This window comes from Panthera pardus, unplaced genomic scaffold, assembly GCF_024362965.1.
Source record: "Panthera pardus isolate Hobbes unplaced genomic scaffold, ASM2436296v1 HiC_scaffold_24, whole genome shotgun sequence".
Lineage (NCBI taxonomy): Eukaryota > Metazoa > Chordata > Mammalia > Carnivora > Felidae > Panthera > Panthera pardus.
This window is the reverse complement of record NW_026526810.1, coordinates 120,180,731-120,206,640: the sequence shown is the minus strand read 5'-3', so window position 1 is coordinate 120,206,640 and position 25,910 is coordinate 120,180,731.

Sequence of the window (25,910 nt, the reverse complement as noted above, 5' to 3'; positions counted from 1 at the left end):
ATGAAACGGAAATATGGGGGCAATAACACAGATTCTGGAAGCCATTCATGCAAAAAATTAGATTGGGATTTTAGAAATTATTCCACAAATTTTAGCGCACACATGCAGTCTTCTGTAAATACATGAATAATAGCAATTTAAAAATATATTATATTGGGGTGCCTGGGTGCCTCAGTCAGTTAAGTGTCCAACTTCAACTTAGGTTATGATCTCCTGGTTTGTGAGTTCAAGCCCCACATCAGGCTCTGCCCTGACAATGCTGAGCTTGTTTGGGATTCTCTCTCTCCCTCTTTCTGCCCATCCCCCATTCTCTCTCTCTTTCTTTCAAAATAGATAAATAAGCTTTAAAAAAAGTTAATAAATAAAATAAAAATATATGATCTAAAAGAAAGACATTATAAGATAAATTTATTAATTAGGTACATACGGGTGTAATAGGATGTATACAAATCATGTATATTTCCCCAATGACCAAATTTTGGAAGACTGTTCAATGCAAGCCAACAAACTTGTAGATAGTATTTTATTGGTTATAACGTAAACCAAATAGGATATTCTTGAGCATTGAGGCATAAATATTCATATTTCTGCTTTATGACTTGTATAGTCATGTATGTAATTCCAAGGACATAGAATATTACACAGATTATGTCTTTATGTAATTCTAGTGTTCATGAAAGTTCCAATATATGATTTATTTATATACTTATGTTGACTACAAGTTTTTTGAGGGTAGCAGTGAGATTCCCGGGACTGCCAGGCTCACTGGAGTTTTCCTGGGGCACAAACAGATGAATGATATTGAAGGAATTTAGCATATGCATCCCAAAATATGCCACTTTGTCTTATTGATTATGTTGACTCAGAGGCACATGAAACATTGCAGATCCTCCAAAGGAGAGAAAATTCTCATGTGAAAGGTGACTCTCTTACCAGGAAGAAGAACCAACCATTCTCAGCACCAGAGATGGCCAGTCCAGGCTGAGAATGCCATTGCAAACAAAACTTGCTAAAATAACTCTTTGTTTCTGCTAGTCTCCTCCCTATAGTTTAATTACTTTTCCATAATTTCTCCTCTTTGTTCAAGCTAGTAAATAATCACTTAGGCCTAGTCACTTTTCTGGGTCTTCAATTTTCTTTTTTTCTTTTTTTTAATGTTTATTTATTTTTTGAGAGAGAGAGAGAGACAGAGAGAGACAGAGTGAAAGTGGGGGAGGGGCAGAGAGAGAGGGAGACACAGAATCTGAAGCGGGGTCTAGGCTCTGAGCTGTGAGCACAGAGCCCAAGGCTGGGCTTGAGCTAAAGAACCATAAAAGCATGACCTGAGCCAAAGTCGGATGCTTAACCAACTGAGCCACCCGGTGCACCTGGGTCTTAATTTTTTCTTGTGAGGGCTCCCACGTACATGTAAATAAAATTTGTATGTTTTTTTCCCCGTCAATCGGCCCTCTCAGTCTCAGCCAGAGACTATTGGAGGGGGAAGGGACGTTTTACTTTCCATGCAGTACAAACCAGAAAGTCCTGAAATACAGTCAAGGATATATGACAGCTTAATATATACTAAAGATGGAATCTCAAGGTAGGAGGGTTAAGGGATTTAAAAAATAAACGGTATTGTAGCAATGTGATTGGCTTGGAAAATCATGCAACTGGATTCAAATTTCATACAATATATCAGAATAAATTCCAATTGTACTGGGCACTTAAAATTAAACCAAACCAAAACAAATAACAAAACAAATGCTGGAAGAAAACATGAGTGCCTTATTTTATAACCTAGGAGTGTGGGACTCCCTGAATATGACACAAAGCAAAGAGCCAACTGAAAATCTTGATAGATTTTATGATACAAAGATAATCAAAATGTTACCTTTGCGTGGGGGAAATTTACCCAGAGAAACTGAACAAATCAACTGCACTAAGGAAATTTCGCTATAGAAAAGGCCTTATCTGATAGCAAAAAAAATATAGAGAGGAAAATTTGAATTCACAGAGCAGCTGCAAAACTTCTTTTGTCTTTCAAATGTGACTGTCCTTTCTTAGTTGTTTCAAAGTTCAGGGAAGTTCAGGAAAAGATAGAAAAGCATCATTTAAAGAAAAATTTTCTCATCAGACAGTTCAAAAACTAGTTTTCCTGAACAAAGATTGACTTCCCATTTGGTCAATTTTTATATTTGTACTCATAAAATAATTATAATATATTCTTTTAAAAATTTTTTAATGTTTTATTTATTTTTGAGACAGAGAGAGACAGAGCATGAGCGGGGGACGGGGAGAGAGAGAGAGAGAGAGAGAGAGAGAGAGAGAGAGAGAGAGAGACAGAATCCGAAACAGGCTCCAGGTTCTGAGCTGTCAGCGCAGAGTCCGATCCTGGGCTTTAACCCACGAACCATGAGATCATGACCTGAGCTGAAGTCAGACGCTTAACTGCCTGAGCCACCCAGGTGCCCCAAATTATAATACATTCTTAAATTTACTAAATTACAAACAACAGTAAAGGCTTGAGAAGAAACCTCATGTTTCTGGAAACGGTAGTTTCCATAGTACCAATGTTATATGCTACCCATTACTTATAATGGCCTTTTAATTTTTAATGCTAATTCCAACATTTAGATACAAAATAGAACCACTGGGATAGGATGATATTGTTATAAAGTAAGTCAACATTCCTGATAGAGAGAATAAGTAATGCAATATTTGCAATTTGCCTTGCAAAATCATCAGAAAAAGAGGAGTTACACAAATATTTACAAAAATGTTTAAGGTCCAGGAAAGTTATTGGACAGAGCTAAGCATAAAGGCACAGAGAGCCTGGACACACAAATGTCTTCTTCCAAGAAAAAAACTCATAGCTGCACTTATATATGCAATGTAAATAAAATAGTAGCCTATTTGAATTTGGTTTTGAAGGACCCTGCAGATGAACTCAGTACACAGATAAGGACAGGGTCCACTTGGCCTTTAATGAAAGAGATTCAATGTGCTCGTTCTCTTGAGACTGTGCTGGAGGGATCAGCTATGTCAACCTCATACTCAAAATGGTCTGCATGTTTATCAAGACTATTTTTTTTTCTTCCTCCCAGCAGCTAGACTGGGAGCTGGAGCCATATGGTCAGTGACTCACAAGGAAGGCAAAGAAAGAGAGATCTGTGATACAAGACTAGCATTGATCAAGCTAGACAAAAACACAACTGTGCAAAATTACAAAAAAACAAACAATTCTTTCACCATATTTGCAGTACAGCTACACTAATGGACATCCCCACGTCATACTAGACACTCTGTATTTATTTTTCTGATGGATTTCTCTATAATCTGTTTCAGATTATCTTGGCTTACAAAAATACGTTTTTTTGCCCAAGAGTGGAGACCACCAAGGAACTACATATGCACACATATAAAATGTCATTCCTTTAGTCCTGAATTTAGAATATTAACTCAGTTCTTTCTATCTAAAAACAAACAAACATCCACCTCCCTTACCCGTCCTCCTCCCCAAAACTTTTCTACGTAGTTTTGGGTCAAAATGATGAAATTTCCCTGAAGTATGGTTAATCTAGCACTTCTGAAACAAGTTGACATTTTGGCAATTCCTGCTGTGATTCCTGCCTGTCTGTATTACCCACAAGGCCACAGGACCTTCTGCCCCACATATTAATATTGAAAAGGCATTGTCTGTATTACAATGACCCAGAGCAAAGAGAGAAGCTGTCTGTTTTTCATGGATGATGCTGTTTGCAAATGTTTCTCATACCTCTAGTGACTGATACACTTGACAGCTTTCAGAGAACATTTGGTAGGGTTATTTCTGCTTATTTTGGTCCTAAATTGTGAGGAAGACAGTGGAAAAATAACCATTTTGAATACACTGTTTTTGCTACAAACTGTGCTAGGCACATATACACTTCAGCTTAATGAAATCTCATGAACATCCCCAAGTCAAGTAACTCTGGCTATGCAGAGTGTACCTGGCCCATCGCTTTGGATGCAGCTCTATGCCTACAAAGTCTACATACGAACTTTCTATTTTCCGAGAACAATTATTGGGGTTGTAGTTTTTTTTTTTTTAGGTTACGGGGTTTCAGAACTTTGATAATTGGTTCTTTTCTTCAAGTAAATTAAGTGAAGGCCTTTGAGCAACAGAATGATGGCATTTGATTTGAATCAGTGGTTAAGTCATGATTCTATCTTTACAACACCCTTCTCTGTTCATCCGTATACTTGATCAGAAATAAGTGTATGTTATTTACTATGTTGGTGTAAAATAATAGTAACATGAAGTTGTCATCTAATCAAAGTGTTGATAACTAAAAAGGAAAGAGAGTGGCTGTCCAAAAACAGCCTCTCAGCACAGACAGTTCAATACCCTACACCTGAATGGAGTAGCCGTGTACCTCGTTAGTGTAATTACTCTCCAACGCATGACAAAATGGACATGCTCCAAGCAATGGTGTGAAAACATATCGGCATGGCCGTAGAAATGCAATAGCTTTAAAATTGTATGAGGTTTTCATTTTTCAAAACAACCTATTTGGCTGTTACCAATTAAAGTGAAAACTCATAGAAAACCACACTTAAAAATTCTATTACTGGATTTGACTCAATGGCATCAGTACCCAAGGGAAACTTTGCATTTGTAAAGGGTTTCATCAGTAATCAAACAACTCAGAAACAGACCGGGAACCCAGGGAGACTCCGGGGATGAAAATGAGCCACTCCAGGACCCAGTCAATGCTTTCCCTTTACCGTATTCACTCTATCAGCCTGGATAACTTGACCCCGATAGAGAAAAAGAAAAAGAAATAAGGTTTAACACGGAAGGCAGCAACATCTTTCACTTCCTTCAAAACAGATAGGTTTACGATGAAACAGATTTTTGTGAGGGTTGCCAAATTTGGAAACAATTCACTGCAATATGTGCATAATCAGAAAAAAAAATATCTGCTAATAAAAATAGTATTACTGATGCTCTCGAGCCAGCTGTGTTTTCTGTGAATTTCACTCAGTTTCCACATGGAATTGCTTTAATGGTAAGGATAATGAAGGTATTTTCCTCCCGAAAGATACCCAAAGGATACTACCCATAGGAATCATTTCATTCAACAGTGAATTCAGCAATGGGAAGTAGCAGCTGTGAAAGTGTCGTCCAGCTGCTCTATGAAACCCAGTGTGGTAGAAGAAGATGATTTATCAAGACGTGACAGATTTTCTTATTAAGAATTTGGCCCACAGTGTTAAGCAAAGCAGCTAGACATAATCACCCTCTGAAGTTGCGAATGTGGTGAGTGTGAAAAAAAAAAAGTGCATTTAACAGACTCCAGAAAATGGGAAGGAACGTTGTGGATGTTGAGATGTAGATTGATAAGGACTGCGGTTTTCTAAATGATGTGTGTTTCTATCATTACGGTGACAGGGAAGCAGCTGATTGGAGGATCTCAGTCCCAAAGTTGCAGATTTGACCTTGTCCCCATAAACTATGGGCTCTCGGACACTGTCTAGTTTCACATTCTAACATTAATACATGCCTCAAATAAGTCTATTGGAGAAACAGTACAGCCCATGATTTGCAAATCCATAATGACATACTTCATGAGGATTTGGAAACACTTGACTTTCAGCCCCTACACTGTGAAATGAAACACAAGAGATAGTCTGGCCATAGACAGCTTAATCATGTACTCCAACTATAAGATGGCTTGGTAATTTAGAATCATGACTTTCAAATTAACCTAAGATGAAAATTGTATGGGTCATCAGAAATGTGGGATGAGCAGCTGAAAAAAAAAATGACAAGGGGGCCCATCATGGGTGATAACAGGGAAAGAGCCTCTGTGGTCAGTCCTAGAAGACAGAGCTTCCAATCAGCACAGTCTTTTGAACAACTTAAACACCTTGTCGAACGCCACCTAAACTCCTATCATTGAGAAAGACAAAAACGCTTCTCAGTTAGAAACATAACTGGACAACACGCAGAGTGACAGATAACAATTTTGTGAGTTAAGGTTTTCTTTTGGCCTCCATATCTCCCGACTTGGTCTGAAAGAGCCAACATCCCAAAGCATGGCAGGTGTGGACAGAAAATTCTCCAGCATGTCATTTCTTTTGTGGCAATGTCTACTCTTTCTAGCCATAAGACTAGGAAAGGGGCAGCCTAGCAAGGCAGGAGGTTTTAGACAAAAACTTCTCTACTCCAGTCAAAAACCACAGGAAAAAAAAAGTTGCAGCCCCAACCCCCACCCCAGCCTCCACCCCAGCCCCCACCACTAAGATCCAGTGGGGAACCTAGACTTTCACCCCTCCAGGCTCTGTAATTCATTCCCTGCTTCGACTGGGTCTCTGCTGAATTCTTATTTTCCTCTTACCGCTATCCTTTCACTTTGTTCATTTTTTTTTTCCCTTCAGAACTTATCACGCTTTACCATTAAATGAGAAGATGAATTTATTCTTTAAGTCTATTTTCTTCTCCCCTATGAGTACTTTAGTTATATGAGGGCAGGGCACCGTGTCTGTCTTCGTCATCGCTGTGTCCCCAGCACAAGAATAGTGCCAGGCATATAATGAGCACTCGATCAATATCAAAGGAATTAACGTGTAGAAGGAAAACATCTTTTATTCAACAATAATGACAATAATATTACTAGTGAAAAAGCAACAATGGTTTGTTAGGTTACATGATGTTCTACTATGAATCAACAAATACTCTTTTCCAGAGCCTGGGTGGCTCATTTGGTTAAGCTTCTGAATCTTAACATGGAGCCTGCTTCAGATTCTCTAGCCCCCTCTCTCTGCCCTTCCCCTGCTTTCTCTCAAAACAAATCAATAAACGTAAAAAATACTTTTCCCCTCAGTATGGACGGTACATATGTCATGAACTAAACAAGACAATATATAAAAGCTTTGAGCATAAACGATGTTATTTCTAGATGAGGATGCCAACGTACGAAATTTAACTGTCATGAGATCACACCTCTTGAGTGCCGAGTGGAACTTCAGCTTGTGTGACTGACGGCTGGCATTGTGTGTCTACTGCGTGTCTGCCAAGTGGGAATTCACAGATCAGTGCTTATCCATTGCTTCAAATGATATGAAGATCCTTTTTTAATTTTTTTTAAGTTTATTAATTTATTTTCAGAGAGGAGGAGTGCAAGGAGGGGAATGGTAGGGGGGGGAGGAGAATCCCAAGTAGGCTCCATGCTGTCAGCACAGAGCCCTACACGGGGCTCATTTCCATGAACCAGGAGATCATGACTGAAATCAAGAATCAGATGCTCAACTGACTGAGCCACCCAGGTGCTGCATATGGAGATCTTTTTAATGATGCAGCTCCCTGGACTCTTCACGTAAATAATTAAAATTTGGGGGTAAATTTCAAGGTGATATTTTAGCTTTTTCGGTGATTCTGATATAAAGTTAAGTCAGTGTATGAGTCAGCATTTGGCAAAGAAACAAAACACATCTGTGCGTGCGTGTGTGTGTGTGTGTGTGTGTGTGTGTGTGTATTAAGAGATTTATAATAGATAATTGTCTCACATGATTATAGAGGCTAAGAAGGCCCAAGATTTGCAGTTGGCATGTTGGGGAACCAGGAGAGCTGATGTGTAGTTCAAAGGCCTGGGAGCCAATGGTATATTTCCAGTCCAAGTCTGAAGGCCTGAGAACCAGGAGAGCCAATGATGTAAAGTCCAGTCTGAAAGCCAGCAAGCTGGAGACTGAAAAAGAGCTGACTTTTTAGTAGAGTTAAAAGGCAGAAAAAGACCAATGTGTAGCTCAACAGTCAGGCCTGAGGTATTCCTTCTTACTCAAGACTTTTTGTTTTATTCAGGTTTTCAATTGATTGGGTGAGGCCTACCCACATTAAGGAGGTCAGTCTACTTTACTCAACAGACTGATTGAAATGTTAATCTCATCCAGATACATGCTTGGAGCATTTGGGTGCCTCAGTCGGTTAAGCATCCACCAAGGCTTTGGTTATGATCTTGCAGTTCGTGGGTTCGAGCCCCTCATCAGGCTCTGTGCTGACAGCTTGCTCAGTGCCTGCAGCCTGCTTCTTTTCAGATTCTGTGTTTCCCTCTCTCTCTGCCCCTCCCCACTCTCACTCTGTCTCTCTGTCTCTGTCTGTCTCTCAAAAATAAACATTAGCAAAATTAAATCTTTATCCAGAAATACCCTTGTAGACACACCCAGTATAGCGTTTGGCCAAATGTGTGGGCACCCTGTGGCCAGTCAAGTTGACACATAAAATTAACCATCACAGTCAGGAAAATATAAAAACTATGTTTTACCATTATTATACAATTAGTATTTTCCAGACATTTTGATAAATATTTTATATAGATCTTCTTCCAGAATAATTCTGCAAGCTAAATATTATTCCTCTCCAGATTGTACAGGTGAGAAACTGAAGTCATAGAAGAAAACAATTAACTTAATTTTAATGGCCAGTGAAAGACACAACAAATTTTGAGGGTACACAATTAATCTTTATGCTATATCACTTTATGACACCATCAGGCTGCTTCCAAAATTCATACGCATTTCTGGGGTAGACATGTAGCTGATTATCATTTTCCTTTGGGTTATGAGTAAATATATAATCATAATTCTAGTCGAACACAACTCATACGCTAAAACTAAGCAAGAGGATAGGTTAATGTCTGTTATAAGGGAAACAGTCAGAGACAGTATGATACCACAGCTAGTAACAGAATGTTTCTATTTCCAGGGTCAGAGGAGTTAAGCAGTTGAGGGCTATTGGAAATGAAGAAAGCTGTGTGGAGGAGTTGGTCTGACTATAACTTTATCCTCTGGCAAAGGAAAGAACCAGGAATAGTGACCTGCAGGGAGCAGGTGAGGGAAGGACATAGCAAGCTCTTACCTCATTCCCTTCCTCTGATCTTCCCTTGGTGCTCTTCTGTGTGACCTGAATTCAAGAGGAAAGCAGAGGGCAGGGGAATCCATTGGTGAAGTCCACACAGACCAGCCTCCTAGGATACAGAGCAGGTTGGAAAAGGGCAGACAAGGGATCCAGAAGAGGAACAAGGGATCTTAGAAAAGAAAGGTAACACTTCCATCAAAAACTAGCCTGGCATAAGTGAGGTGGAGAAGAAATCAGATGGAATCAGAGATGCTCTGGGAGTACAACTATAAATACCTAGGGGTTAGGTGACCGGACGCTTACCCAGGGGAAAGGAAGGCTTAGGCTGCACACAGATTCAGTTAGCTGAATCCTCATGGCAGTCAAGCTGAAGGTCAATGCTAAGTGTTTTGTGCATGGCTTCTATAAAATGGGGCGCAAATGTCCTGCTTCCTAATCCTGATCCATTCCTCTGGGAGCAACAAGTAAAACGACATGGCCATGGTGAATTCTTACCTGGACTGACCATTTATTACTTGGCAGCTTTGTTTCTCAGCAGACTCTTTGGAGTAAATATAGAACCTCATTTAAACAAAATCCAATCTTTCTTGAAATAGTATCTAATTTTATATAAACAAATACAGTATGTAAACGTATAGATATGCCCCATAAATTTTCCTATGATTATTCTACTTGGAGAGTCTTCTAATAATAGGCAAATTTAAAAACATAGTTAAATATATTTTTTCAGCTGGAGGTTATGCTAGTTATGAAGCTTTTAAATGAGAGGATACTTAAAATGACAATAACTCACATTAGGGTAGCATCTTAAGTTTGATAGTTTGAGTTAACAACAGTGTTATTTTATCATTTATCCAATGTCAGCTGAATATCTGTAGGCACTGAGCACTATTGTGGGAACTGGGAAAATAGCAGTTTACATCCCAGAGACAAACAGAAAAGACTGACGTGAAGAAATGCATTCAGGAGATAGCAGGGTGGCCAGAGTGACCACTACGTAGTTAATAAGGGTCAGAATCTTAAGGATGCGGTTGAGGTAGGCAAAAGCCAGGTCCTAGCAGGATCCCAGGACTCTCATTAGGACTTTGGTCCTAGAGGGATAAGAAGACACATGAGGCGTCTGAGCAGGTAAGTGGTGTGGCCAGGGTTACATTTTAAAGCATCACTCCAGCTACTGTGTAGACAATAGCTCCTCCAACGACAAGAGAAGGAGCAGGAAAGCCGAAGAAGGATCTGGAAAACCAATTAATCAGGAAGTTTCCTGATTAATTAGAAGCCAGGATCAGAACCCAGCTATACTTACTTAGAAAGATGTCCCCCTATCATTATTCTCAATGCCTTCCCACACTACAGGGTGTGAGCCATTCTTTGGTTTCCTGAACAAACCAAATATTTGCCTGCCATCAGACCAAGTGTAAACACAAACCTCTTCATTAGAAGCATCTGTTCTGTAAACACTTTTGAGGAAAAAAAAAATGATGATTTTCTTTCCTTCTTAAAAGGACAAATGTAGCTGTCCACACCTCCACAGGGTTACAGAAACAGAGACAGCTGTTTGGGATCTCTAAGTGTCTACACAGAGGCTAAGATTACAGAGGTAGTTTTGTCTATAAATCACCATGTGGCTGTAGACACGCCATGAAATTATTTATAACTGTGCTCACGGCCTTTAGGGACAGGAGTTAACTGCGTGTGTGGACCTGAGTACACGTATCTAGTATAGAACACAAAATCGGGGAAGAAACATGTGAAGTGGATGGTTCCTAAATAAACTAGATGTGCATTCTATCCTTAGCTGTTGTCATGGACTGAATGCTTGTATTCAAAATTTGACTCCAAAATTTGTGTGTCAAAGCCATAACTCCCAGTGTGGCTATAGTTACAGATAAGGCTTCTCAAGTAGTAATTAAAGTTAAATGAGATCATAATTGTGTGTGTGTGGTGGTGGTGGTGGGGCTCTAATACAAGAGGATTAGTGTCCTTATAAGGAGACACATCGAAGACCTTGCCCCTCAGTGTTCTTTAAAGAGGTCATGTGAATACACAGCAAGAAGGCAGCCATCCACAGACCAAGGAGAGAAACTTCGCCAGCCCCCAACTGTGCTAGCCTCTTGATCTTGGACTTCCCGTCTCCATAGCTGTGAGAAAATAAATTTCTGTTGTGTAAGCCACCTAGTTGATGATATTTTGTTATGACAGCTGAAGCAGACTAATACAGCTGTTGAAAAACAGAGGTTTCTTGTTTTTTGTTTGTTTGTTTGTTATTTTGTCCTGGGTACGGAGACCAAAGCCAAAAGGCAATGTCACTTCATTACGGGAAACGAAATCTAACTCTTGCATCAGAAAGTACATAATTTCATGCATCCGACTTTTTAGAAAATCTTATTTTAACCCAAGACCAGAATTTCATAGCCTATCACAATATTACATTTGGGAGGACATAGAAGCCCTTACGTTTTGGAAAATCAGAAAACGAGTTACTTTTAACAAATGAGTACTTAGCGTCTACTTTCCATTTTTGGCACTGAAGTGATTATATTCTCATTTTAATCTCATTTTACACCCAAATGGGTTGAAATGTCGTGATGACTCATTTCAAACCTCGAATTATCATTTGTGATTAATCCCACCTACACTGGAAAGTTTTTGCTTGATCTCTCTACTGAGGGGTGGGTTCCATGTTTCAGTATCCTATTGCTGTATAATGTGAACTGTCAACCATTCTATTTGGGGGTGGAAGTAGGCAATATAGGGATGGAAAATTAGCTGTCAAGTTTCCTTTTCCTGAAAGATGAAGCATTGGGAAAACTCCAGTGAAAAGAAAAAAAAATCTCACCAAGGAAATAATCATCCACAAGCCATGTTTTACTGCCTCAAAACAAAGGGAAACAGTTTATCTCAAGGTACATGTTGATGTTGAAAATGATTCAGCTTCGTCATATCGCAGGGAGAACCGTCTGAAGCATATACCCGGGAGAACCAAAGTCTCTTGGGAGAACGTTCAAGGTCAGAGTTTTCAAACATTAGACATTGCAGATCCAGCCAAATCTAATCCCCCCATGAACTTTTCTTTATACATAGTAAACCATTAAAAAGAGACAGAGCAGGGATTTCTAAATATTTCTCCCATTAAATATCATTATATTTTATAATACACTTCCCCATCTTTAAAACGGACTAAGATCTGATTTATCAAATTAGTTTGAAGTTGAAAATTTTAACAATGGAGTAGATCAATCTTCCCCAGAAGAGACTTCTAAACATTGTTCCCAGAGCTCTTGTTGTTTTAAACATGTCAGAGTTGGCGGAAATGTTGAGGCGAGAGCACTAACAGAGGAGTTATTTATTATATCATGATTTAGACTACACAAAAGATAATTAACCTCTTTAAGCCTCAGGTTCTCCAATCGGAAAATGTACAGGATAACATAAATGTCACGGAGGGGTGCCGAGGCTTGAACGGAGCATTGGATGCAGAGTACCTGGCATATTGTAGGTGCCAAATAAATAGTGGCTCCCGAAGAGCATCTTCCTAATGGTTACCAAAATCTTCATCTTCGACATTGTGAGTTGTCACTCAAATAGGGCTCTCTAGAGAGTAGGAAAGAGACCATTGTGGCTATGGACTGGCTCAAACAGAATGTAAGGATTATAGAGTTATTGCAAAATACTTTTTGAATTTAAGAAAGTTCTTTGGACTGAATTATGTCCCTGCCCCTGTCGAATTCATATGTCGGAGCCCTAACCCCCAAGGTGATTATCATTGCAGACAAGGCCTGTGAGCAGGTGACAGATTGAATGAGTTCATATGGTTGAGACCCTATTCTGATAGGGGTGGTGCCCCTAAAAAAAGGAAGAGATACCAGGGCTCATTCTTTTTGCCATGCGAAGATATAACGAGAAGGTAGCCAGGAAGAGAGACCTCACTAGGAATCAAATTAGCTGACATCTTGAGCTTGGACTTTAGAACTCAGAAAATATTTCTGTTTAAATAACCTAGTCTACTGCATTTTGTCTGACAGAGCGGACTAAGGCAGGAAACATTAAGGGGTAATTGCTTTATTTGTTTGTTTGTTTGTTTGTTTGTTTTAGCTTAAGCAACTATAGAAAGAAACAAATATAGACATAAATCACATTACCCAAAAAATAGTATGAAGATTCATTATACCTTTAGATTCTTGAAACAGAGATGTCCAGCACTGGCCTATGTGATCAGCTGTGTTTCAATAGGTGAGCATTTCCAGCTTAGAAATCATAAAATTGTTCAATTTTAATGTGTGTCATACTTCCATGATTAAAACATATGTCATAGAAGTTTGTTCTGATCAAGATTATTTTTATATGCATAAAAATTCATTAGAAATGCATGGAGTGGGGCACCTGGGTGGCTCAGTAGGTTGGGCGTCTGACTTCGACTCAGGTCATGATCTCACAGTTTGTGGGTTCAAGCCCTGCATTGGGCTCTGTGCTGACAGCTCGGAGCCTGGAGCCTGCTTTGGATTCTCTGTCTCCCTCCCTCTCTCTCTCTCTCTGCCCCTCCCCTGCTCCTGCTCTGTCTCTCTCTCCCAAGAAAATAAAATAAACATTAAAAATTTTCAAAAAATGCACGGGCTGATAGCAATTTGTATGTTATTTGTACAAAGTGATATAGTGAGAACAAATGACTATGTCTGAAAGCAGTTGGCTGTCAGATCCATATTAAAGAAAACACAAAAAAATTAATTTATTCAATATTTTTATGCTTCATTAGGCTTTTGATTTAGTCTTTAATGTTGCCAGGAGGCAGGACAGTTCCATTGAATTTTTTTCTGAAATTATATGTAAAAGATTATTATACCCAAAAGAGCATTTTGCTCTTAATATCTATTACTGCTTGGAAATATGGTCCCTACACACAGTTCATATGCATATGCACATATGCACATTTGTATGCATGTGTGCATGTTTATTTGTATTTTGGCAAAACAAATATGAGTACGATAGAAAATACTCCTTTTTTGGTATAGAGTCAACATTATTGATTCATTTTTATGGAATAAATTTGTAATATGAAAAAGAATGGCACACATTTGTCTGAATACACGCATCAGAAAAAATGTTCAAGGCAAAAAACAAAGCGAGTTTTTTCTTTTCTTTTTTTTTTTTTTGCAAGTTCAGCTTATTTTACAAGGAAGATATGGGTTAAGAATGAATTTAAAAGCTCATAATGCCATTTCTCTTCATCTAATTTAACTTGAATTGAGTGCAGGAGCAGTTTTCAATCTCAATACTAGGCTTACTATGCCAATAGGTTGAGGGAAAAATTCCACTGTCTCACTACCTCGGGGGCCACAAATAGAAATTCCAACCCAGACTGGCCATGCAAAATCCTATTATTTTTCCCTCCAGTAACACCCTTGAGTTGTTTTTGTTGTTGCCGCACATTTGAAATTAAGCCATCTATTTTTTGAATGCCAATTATGCATCTGAAATATGCTCTTCATATGTCGAAAACATTTGAACACGTGTCAACTATAGAACTCTACCAGATTTGGGAATTAGGTCCCTGCCTTCCCAAAAGACCATGGGACCCTCTAGTGTTTGTGGTCTGATCATGTTTGAATTCCCAGAGTGCAGCAGAATACACAAAAGAGGGATTTGACAAAATATATTGCATTGAATTAAAAGAATCAGTCACACAGAAAAAAAGAAAAAAATTCTATCCCTTTTTTGAGAGCCTACGTTGACAAAACATCTATAAAGCAATAGATGTCTAGCTATCTCTGGGACTGCAGTTAAACTCTGAGAATGATTGTCTAAAACATCCGTGAATGAAATTTGCTGAGAATGTTGCTCGATAGGGTGTCCGTGTATTTTTCTAATGTTTTAAAGTTCTACTGATATTTTTAATTGTGTAAAGATATAGAAATTAGCTAAGATGTTAATGTGAGTCAATGGGAAACCCTCTTGGGCATGGCTTCAAGACTTAGCCTCTTATCTCGTTCCAGCTATTGTTGTCGCGGACAGTCTGACACTGACTGTCGTGGACAGTCTCTGCTTCGAGCAGCTTGCCACAAGTGTTGTTTGACAGAGGCATCGCAAGGCACAGTAGGTCTTCTGACTTTCTGCCCAGAGATCCTCTGACACTGAGTACGTGCGCCCCGTGGATGGTTTGGCAATCATACATGCAAAGTGCTTATGTGTTGGAAGGTGGACCAACACATAAATAACTTCCCTTTTTACCCCTGTGCTGGTTGGTTTGAAACACGCCAGAAGCCTTCTTAGAGCTCCTTTGGACCAAGTAAATAATATTCTCTTGAGGTAGCCACTTCAATAACATATTTTTTGGATGAGTTTTTACTCTTTATTCTATCTGGCTCCCTAAAATGACATTTCTGAATAAACCATTCATAGATTAACCTTTGTCTCAGAGTTGGCTTGGGGAAAGCCCAGGCTAAGACACTGAATCTCCTTGTTATTTAAAATATTCTTGGTTGCCAAATCGTTCTGTCAAGTCACAGGGCGTTAAAAATGATAATAACAAAGTAATTTAAAAAGCAGACTTGTTAAACTACTGATACGATCCCGGAAAGTCATTGAAAATATGACTTCATAGCATATTTGAATTAATCCCCAAGAATCTGAATAGGAAAAAGTGATGGGAAGATTGCATTATCCCCAGTGCTGTGTAGTAAATACGAAACAAATTCAAGAGTCCGTCTAACTACCGCCGTTAGTACCGTACTCATATGGACCGCAATTTAAATTCTGCAGAATAGGATCCTCCCTTGAATTAATGTCGTTAATTTGAAATGCATTGGCCTTGTAGGTCAGCTTGTAGTTAGTGTTTATACGTGTCTTTGCTTTTTGGTTATATGGGAACTATAAGCATGAGGAATTTAAAACTACATCCACGTCTGCATTTGTTTATAGAACAGTATATTAAAATATTTTGAGTCAACACTAGAGGTTTATGAGTGGATTCTCCCCAGATGAATCCATATATTACTCAGCTTTTGGAAATCGTTCAAAGGTGAGGACCCGAACTGACTACCCTTGGGATTATTTATCACTATTAACAGAAATTCAGGAACCAGGTTCACCAGAGAATGTAATCAAGGACTGTCATTTTATATTATTACATTATAGCATTTATTTTTATGAAAAATACAATAAATTATTCCCCACAGCTTTCTCCAAGTTCGTTTAATTTCAAAGAGTCAGATGACAATGCCCATGAAATCTACAGTCCATCCACCTGAAAGCCTGTCTGTGTTCACTCAAGATCGGCGTAACCCAACAGATGTTTCTGCTTTAAAGGTCATAGAGAATTTATAAACAGTTTCTTCTTTCCTGTTTTCCTGAAGTTTAAATAGTTCTAAAGTCAAAAAAATGTAATATAAGTCTCACGATCAAATCCAAAGATAATAAATATCTAGAGAATGTAGTCTTTTACAGAAGGCCTTTCCACAAACACCCGCAACCACTGAACTGTGGTCGGTTTTGTAGTCACACAGACCTGGGTTCAAATCCTCTTTTTGCCACTTCCTGTTTCTATGACAATTACGGGCTTAGAAAAACGATATGCCATTTTTGAGTCTAAGTTTATTGATCTGGAGAGTAAGGTGAAATAATATCAATGTAAGTGATGTGTGCCAATATGCTTTTTATGCAGTGTCCTCAATGTATAGAACATCAAAAGCACTGAAATAGACAAATACACACATGGATGCATATTTATGTATCATCAATATGATTTGCACCTTATGTGCCTTTAACTCATTCTTTAGTTAACACGACACAGTTTTCCTGTTCTCTTTCCCTAAAAAAAATGAACACATATAAAGTAAGAAAAAGGTTTTAAAGCCAAGCTATACAGCCTTAAAGGTTTTGTGAAAACCAAAGGAAACAATGTATGGAAATGGCTGATCACAATGCCTGGCAGAGTAAATACATATTTACTTTGAAGTTTTGTTTCTGAAATACAAGAAGAAATGAAGATATTCTCACCTAAAAATAATACTAAAAATAAAACAAGAAATGAGTTTAAAACGAAGTAAGTGACTAAATAAAAGGAAACATCAAGTGATGTATTGGAAAAATAAATGATTAAGAGTAAGTGTTTTCAAGCAATAGAAATTGCCCTATGACCTGTTGAATGTGTGGGTGAACTGGGGAAATTAAAGTAAACTGGGTTCAGAATGGATAGAAACCGGGGCCAGCATGGTCTGACCCCTATTTAGTGGATACTGGTGAGGGACATCAAGTCACTATAGGATCCAGGCTCTTCCAGGATGACTAGCATCTCCTGTTTCTTTTGAAATGTTTATTTATTTATTTTGAGAGAGAGAGAGCAGGGGAGGGGCAGACAGGGAGAGAGAGAATCCCAAGCATCCTCCACTTTGTCAACATTGAGTCTGACATGGGGCTGGACCCCATAAACCATGAGATCATGACCTGCGTGGAAACCAAGAGTCAGGCATTCAAGCAACTGAGCCACCCAGGCACCCCTAGCACCTCCTGTTTTTACTTTTATTCCTGGATTTTCCTCATCTCAGTTCCAGTCTCCATTTTCCCATGTTATTCCAGCAGAATTTCATCTGTCTTGTTTGAGTCACAAACTTGAGGAGGGGAGGGGGATAGTTGGATTTTTTCTTTTTAGTTGCCAAATCTATTGGGTCTGCACACAAAGGACATATAGGAAAGTCTCCCAAAGGAAAGCTGGGTTCTTCTTACCAGATGAAGGGAGAATACCTGGCAAGACTAAAATTATAAATGTTTACTATGACTCTAGTTATTGTCACAACTGTCATGAATTCAAAACTAAAAAGTAAGTCAGAGATCAGGCTGAGGAAATACGATGGGTAAATGAGTGATGTCCTATAGTCATGGCGGCTACTCTTGGGATATTAAGAATTAGATGTGTGACTTCTGTGTCTATCCACTACAGTATTTTCCTGATGGAGCACAGCATCGGGGTCCCCTTTAACCCCCAATAAAGCATACGGACATTCTTCATTCATTGGGCAGCCTCATTAACCTAGTAACTGATCCTGGGAAGAGCAGATGCCTCTGGGTTCATTTTCACCATTGATAAACTTCAATATTTTCTCAGATTTAATTTCTACTATTGAAATCTCTTTGGTAAGTATATTTGAAAGTGTGACTTTTCTTTCGTCCTTTTTCTTCTTTTTCTATAGGCAGAAGTCGAAGAGAGCCATGAAATTCAATTATTCTGATTCTGCGTGGGCCAGCTATAGGAAACAGGCCATACAGTTGAAACACAGAAACATCATTACATTCTCAGTTGTGTGGCATCAAACAATACTTTGTGGAATCAGTATCAGGGGGATCACACAACTGTCTCACTTGCTCTTGTCACGTGTGCCAGGACAAAAATGCACAGGTGGAAAACTCACTTCCCCTGTGTGTCTGAAATTTTCTAGCACCATTATCTGAAATCACTAAGGTCAGGCACACAGGCCATCCGAGTCAACTCTTCTACTGGATTCTGTTAGCTCAAGCCATATGGTTAAGTGGCCAATTCAAGATGGATGTTGAAAATTTTGGATTGCTGATAACAGATATTTAAGCACTAAGAGAATGATGGCTTTAAAACTCAGTTTCCTTGGATGAAGACCTCAGTATCGTATAATAGTTTTGACAAGAGTAAAATACTTTAGACAATTAGATGAACTTTCAACCAGAGTTTATCACTGTACATGAAGTCTTCCAGAATTTTATTTTTAAAATATGCCCTATTTTTTTTATTCCTTTTCTCAGGGTGGGAACCTTTTAAGTTTGAATTCTCCCAAAGAGGAAATTCTAGAGTTTATTCGAGAGATAATTCAAAGGAATCACCAGTAGAGGGTTGGGGAAATGGGTCACAGGATGGTATGAAACCAATTAAGGAAGTGTTAGCGGGTACATTACCGCTATAGACAACTGGAACTTAATCCCAGTGGGGACTCAGAGTCAACTGTGCTCCAGGTATTCCTCCTGAGAGATAGGGAGCCAGACTATTTTCCACAAACTCCTTCTGTGTCACTGGGTAATGACTTATCCTGGGAGTTCTAATTCCCAGCCTTTTCCAGTCAACACTGCCCTGAGCAGAGCTGGCTCTGGTGGCCAAAGGAAACCTTAGGCAGAAAATAGCATAGATTTGGGAAGTTGGCAGTCAGATCACTATGCCAGGGGAACATAGGCAGGACACTGTGAGTGTCTCCTGCAGAGGTATGTCAACATTTCTTTTTTATATATATAGAAATCATGGTAAAAATTGTATGCAGTTTTTTATTTCAAGAATACAAAGAAGTCTACTGCGCTAATTGGCATGCATATTAAAATAAAAACAATGAATTAAACTAATCTATTTTGGTGTGCGTCCCTAATCCCTAAGACAACAAGATGTCTACTCCATTCCATTTCCAAGAATGATAAGTCATGCATTGGACCACTTCCATTGGAAGTGATACATAAGGAGCATTTCATAATTTCAAATTAGTGTTTGGTAGCAGAGAGAATCATACCTACCTCATGTTTCTGGTGGTAACTTTTCTAACTTTACAGATGAGTTCACCTCAACTCAGACCAAACATATAATTTAACTCCAGGTGAAGTGTATATATTCATGTACATTGATTCTGCTAGTACTTATTGAGTGCTAACGATCTAAAATGTGAATGTGGCCTTTTCTTTATCAATTTAGGGAAATTAAATTGAGAAGGAAAAGTTGATCTCTATAATAAAACTAGTAACCTACATAGAAATTTATTAGTAAAACAAAGTTTTATCAATCATTGTTGATCGATCCAGTTTTTAGAGTGGTTTTTCACAATGCACTATCACTTTTTCTTTATGTCTGTGGTATAATCCCATGTTTATTCACTTTTCCAGACACTTGCATAAAACCTTTCAAATACACAGTTAAATTGGAAGTATACGGTACAGACCCTACACCCATGATCTGTGTTGTATATTTAACACTTGCCTATATTTTCTTTATTGCACGTACCTACTAGTTTCCTACTAGTGCTGTAATAAATTACCACAAATTCAGTGGCTTAAGACAATTCAAATTTATTATCTTATAAACCTGGAGGTCAGAAAGCTAAAACATGTTTCATAAAGCTAAGAATGAAGGTGTTGGCAGGCTGTGTTCTCACCAGATGACTTTCTGGAGGCTCCAGGGAAAACCCATTCTCTTCTTGTCTTTGGCAGCTACTAGTGGCCACCTGCATTCTTTGGCTCATGGCTCCCTTTCTCTACCTTCAAGTTCAGAAGCAAGGGATCCTCAAGCCTTCTTCTGAATCCCATCCCTGTTTCTCTTGTTACATCTCCCTCTCTGACTCTTCTGCTTAATTGTTCCACCTTTTAAGGAAACTTCTAATAATATTGGACCCAGGAAAACCCAAGGTCATCTTCCTATTTTAAGATCCTTAAATTAATGACATCTGCAAAAACCCTTTCCCATGTAATGTAACATTCACACCTTCACATTATTCTCCCAATTACATCATCTATCCACCCCTGTTCTATTCTCCCCTATTCTCCCCTCCCCTTTTTTATCCACCAATCTGTCTTTGTGCGTGTGTGTGTGCGTGTGTGTGTGTGTGTGTGTGTATTTCAAGGTAAATCACAGGATGCTTATTCTTAAGGGCCACTCTCTATTGAGTTCTCAATAAAGGCAAGTTATTCTGTGTCTTTAAATTTTATTTAAAGCAACACATATTTTATGAATTCCCCATATTTTTCCAGGAGTTTGTCTATGTGAACGTTTACACAGTTTTGCTATTCTATGCATGTATTTTTACTAATTTCCTTAGTATGTTAACACAGGGTGCAGATTTCTGGATATTTTTAATGTTTGTTTTGACACTTATTTTCTCTTTGCTGCCTTATATAAATATTTTGCTCTCAAGAAGTTCATATTGAACCCTTCTCACAATACTGGTTGATGAATAGAGAAAGAAATTTCATGTTCTAGTAGGGTGTTTTATCTCTGTGGGCTGAGTTTAGCAGCAGTGAAGATCATGGAATCTATCTATATCCAAAATCATATATGTCATCCTTTAATTAAGCAAAGATTTTCTCTTTGGTGAACATGTTGCTATAGAAATATGAAATGCTGAATTATTCAGTTATTATTTAGATTTGTCTCTATAATATGGTATTAACTTTGAATTTATAAATTCATATTATAGCATCTATTGAACTATAATTCACCATCCTCTCACCTAAAAAAAGTAATAAAGTCATAACAGTAATAATATTGACATATATTGAATGTTGAATTTGTGCCAGACACTGAATTATTTAATATTATCACCCTTATTTTATAGGTAAAAAAGGAAAAGTAGAGACAGATGGAGTGACATGTTCATATAGCTAATGCATATGTAAATGATATAGAAGTAATCCTTCTGAGCAGCGGGCTTGGGACTCAGAGAGAGGTAAAAACCAAGGAAGACATCTTATTCAGCCTAGCGGGAATAAAGAGAAGTTTTCCAAGGGAGGTAACTTTTCCCCTTGTTTTTTTTTTTTTTTAATTTATTACACAACACATTGTCATCAACTGCAGTCACCATGTTTTACATTAGATCTTCAAGCCTATTGATGTTCTAGCTAAAAGTTTGTACCCTTTTACTAAACCTTCTCTATTCCTCCCCCCAATAACCCCTGCTCCCGGAAACCACTTTTCTAGTCTCTGCTTCTATGAGATTGACCTCTTTGTTTTTTCCTTCTTTCCTTCTTCCCTTCCTTCCTCCTATTCTTCCTTCCTTCCTTCTTTCCTTCCTTCCTCCCTTCCTTCCTTCCTTCCTTCCTTCCTTCCTTCCTTCCTTCCATCCTTCATTCCTTTCTTCCTTCATTTTCTTTCTCATATAAGTGATACTATGCAAACTTTGTCTGGCTTATTTCACTTAGTGTAACACCCTGAAGTTCTATCCATGTTGTCACAAATGACAGGATTTGTCTCTTTCTCATAGCTGAATAATATTCCTTTGTGAATATATACCATATTTTCTTTATCCATTCATCTGTTGATGGGTACTTAAATTACTTTGGCTATTGTGAATAATCGGAAATCTTTTAATTTTCCTTGGATATATACCCCAAAGTAGGGATTTCTGGATTTTATGGTATTTCCATTTTAAATTTTCTGAGGGCACTCCATACGATTTTCCATAGTAACTACACCCAGTGGAGGCAACTTCTAATGAACACGTTGGAGTCAGTCAATTGTAGAAATCAGATTAGGGTTTTCCAGGCCAAGAAAATAGAATGAATAGAACGGTGTTTGTTAAGGGCGGGGTGGGGGGTGATTTTGCTCCTCAAAGGGTATTTGGTAACATCTGGAGACACTGCCACACTATGTGGGGTTGTTGATGACATCTGGTGGGTCGAAGCCAGGAATGCTGTTTTCCATCCTCCAATGCACAGCAAATCCACAACAAAAATTATCTGGCCCAAAACGCCAGTAGTGCCGAGGTTGACAAAGTATAATTTAGAGCATACACGGATGCCTGTAAGATGGCATGTGCAAGAAATAAGTAGTTGCAATGGCTAGAACAGAGGAATAAGGTGTGCAGCAAGAAACAAGAGAGTGGTAAGGCAGCCATGAATGGTTTTGTAAGGTAGGCGAAGGACTCTGGACTTTTTCCTTCCAGGTATAGGGGACAAAGGAAGAATTTTCAAGAGTGGGATCATTTGACAAATCTGTATATCTTGGGAGGAGGATTGGTTTATGAGAACAAAATAAGATTATGCATATTAAAGCAGTTTATAAAATTCTGTATCAGTTTTAAGCATTATTATTTCATACGAGTCAGGTCTCATCATTAAAATAGGTTGTATCAAGTCAGATTTATTACAGCAATAAAAAAAAACCACGCCATCACTTGACAAGATCATCTACCAAACTCGCATGACCTAATGCATTGTTACCGTCCCCCTAAATAAGCTCAGTCATATGCTTTTTGATTTCTCTGAAAGTGCCACTTTTTGTTCTCTTCACAGCTATTTGTATTTCTGACTCTTATTATGCATTCACATTACAAATCTGTCAGTCTACTAAGACAGCTCTGTTCCAGCACCCTCTCTCAGGAGTTTATATTGCTTTGTCATCCACAGTAGTACCCATCCATTGCTGAGTCAGATAGACACAATTGCATGACAAAAAGTGAAGTGCGTAGAAATCAATGTGTTTTTTTTTTCCAAATTCTCTTTTCTCTCCCTACACTTTCTCTTCATCTTCTTTTTCTTCCTTGTTCTTCTCCCTATCTTTTCTCCAGAATCTGGTTAATGGTGATAGGAAAAGCTAACAAGAAAGAAACCCTTACCAGAGTCTAGCAGTGACATCTGATTGTGTTACTTGTGAAGGGTAATCATAAATGACTTTAAAAATGATCCCTGGCAGGTATCCTCTAAGATAGCTCCCAATGATCTTGCCTCTTGATATTTACAGCTTTGTGTAATAATCTCCCGCTGAATAATTTGTGACTAATCAATACAATATGGCAATACTGAGGGAATGTCACTTCTGTAATTAGGTTACAAGGGATGGTGACTTCTGTCTTGCTGACAGACTCTGTGTGTCTCTCTCTCCCAGCTGCAGGTTTGATAGAGCAAGCTGCCACATGGGAGAGTCTATGTGCCAAGGACTGGGGGGCAGACTCCAGACGTCAGCCAGAAAAGATCTAAAGCCCTGCTTCTGACAACCCTGGAGAAACTGAGGAAATGCCAATAGCCACATGAGTTACCTTGGAAGTGGGTCCTTGTATAATTGAGCCTTTGGAAGAGACCCCAGTCTCAGCAGACACTTTGATTGTTGGTTTCTGAGAGGCTGTGATAGAAGACCAGCTAAGCCATGCGTAACTTCTGGACTCGCAGAAACTATGAGATAGTAAGCCTGTGTTGTTTCAAGCTACTGCTGTCGCAACTAATCTGTTACACAACAATTGGCAAGTCATAGGACTCTTAGTCTAGATTCTTTCTGAAAATAAATTATCTTCCTCATCACCTGAGAGGGGCTGAGGATACAGACATGAAAAATGTGTGGACTTCAAATTATAAAATCCCATACAGCTTTGTTTCATTGTGACATAAATGAACTTAATGAGGGTGAGACACTTTATACAGAATACACAGTTATTTCTGACATTCTGAAATTTAAGTGAAAAGAAAATTATTTTTTTCTTCCCTACTATGGACATTAACCTTTGGATCTTTAACTGTAGCGCGGAATGACAAACTAATAGCATTTTTGGACCTACGTGTTGACACAATCTGTATTAGTTGGCGTAATAGTAACTACTGTAATAAATCAAACCAAAAAAGTAGCATATCTAGTAGTCATTTATCTCATTCACATTAGGGTCAAAATGCATGTTTCTGATCTAAGAAATCCCGGGTTTTTCAGTCTTAGGTTCTGCCATTTTTAATTCATTTCCAATCTTTCCACGGAAGGGGTAAATGGATAGAATATTGTTCATAAAAAACAATTATGAGCATTGTCGGGAATTGGCTGACATAATTTCTACCAACATGTCTTTGGCCATAAAGTAATGTCATCATGCCTAATGCAAGGGAGACTGGAGAATACGGCCCAGCTGTTCCCCGTAGAAATTATAAATGGATATGGTGACCAGCAAAGCAGCCTCTACCACACATTCTGACTCTTCCACTTTACAAATGAGAAAATGGAGATTTAAGGAGCGATTCAATGCACTTGATGATGTCGACACCATGAAACCGATTTCAGACATAGGACTAGAACAAGTTCTTGTAACCTTTGTTTGCTACATTTTCTGTGAGTTAATCTATTTGTTAAAAAGGAAAATAAATAAGTATTTTTATAGAGCTTTCAAAGACTAAAGTTATTAAAAATTTTGGTAAACTATTATTAAAAGCCATTTGCAAAGATTCAAATATATGATTAATCAACATGTAATTACTTAGGATGCCAGTTTAAAAGAAGTAAACCATGGGTCTCTGTGTCGAAAGGGCAAATAAAATATAGCATTTCTCTAACCTCATATTAATGAAAATTAATTAATGGAAGTGTAGTTCAATTGCAAGAAAACATTTGGGGCATATGTAGGTTTACTAGGTGCATTGCTTTAATTAGAAATATGTAATTCCATTACCATTTATTTTAACTAAATTTAAATTTCATGCCATTAGATCAGCAGTGTCTGAAAGAAAAATAAATGATATTGCATCTCAAATGAGTTGTATAGATCTTAACATTCATCAACCTTTTATTTAAATGAGCTATTTCAGAGAGGTCTAGGTGACCATGGGATTGGGAAATTTAGTTAGCCTGAACTTTCCAAATGGAATTGTGCTGCTTCTGACTCCTAGACACCCAATTCTGCTTTCAGGGTAGACTGGTCAGTTCTCAAAGCCTTAGTTAAGTTAGTTCATGAAACAGATATATTTTTTCCCTTTATACTCACCTAAACACACACACACACACACACACACACACACATTTTTCTTTAAGTTTATTTATTTATTTAGAGACAGCATGTGAGTGGGCAAGGGGCAGAGAGAGAGAGAATACCAAGCAGGCTCCATTCTCAGCCTGGAGCCCAACGTGGGGTTGGATCTCATAACCATGAGGTCTTTACCTGAGCTGAAACCAAGAGTGGGATGCTTAATTGGCTAAGCCACCCAGGTGCCCTCAACACTGATATATTTTTAATCAGATTTTTTTCTTAACTATGACATTAAACATAATTATCTTGCTTACTAGTTTTCTAACTGGAATGAGGTTTTTATCTCTTTTTAAAAAAAAGGCTCATCAAAGCATAAGAGACTCTTAAAAACTGAGAACAAACTGAGGGTTGATGGGGGGGGTGGGAGGGAGGGAAGGGTAGGTGATGGTCATTGAAGAGGGCATCTTTTGGGATGAGCACTGGGTGTTGCATGGAAACCAATTTGACAATAAATTTCATATATTAAAAAAAAGGCTGATAATAATTTTGAAATCGAAATCACTTTTATTTGTGATTTAAAAAAAACTTTTATTTGTGATTTTAAACAACTGCTTTTA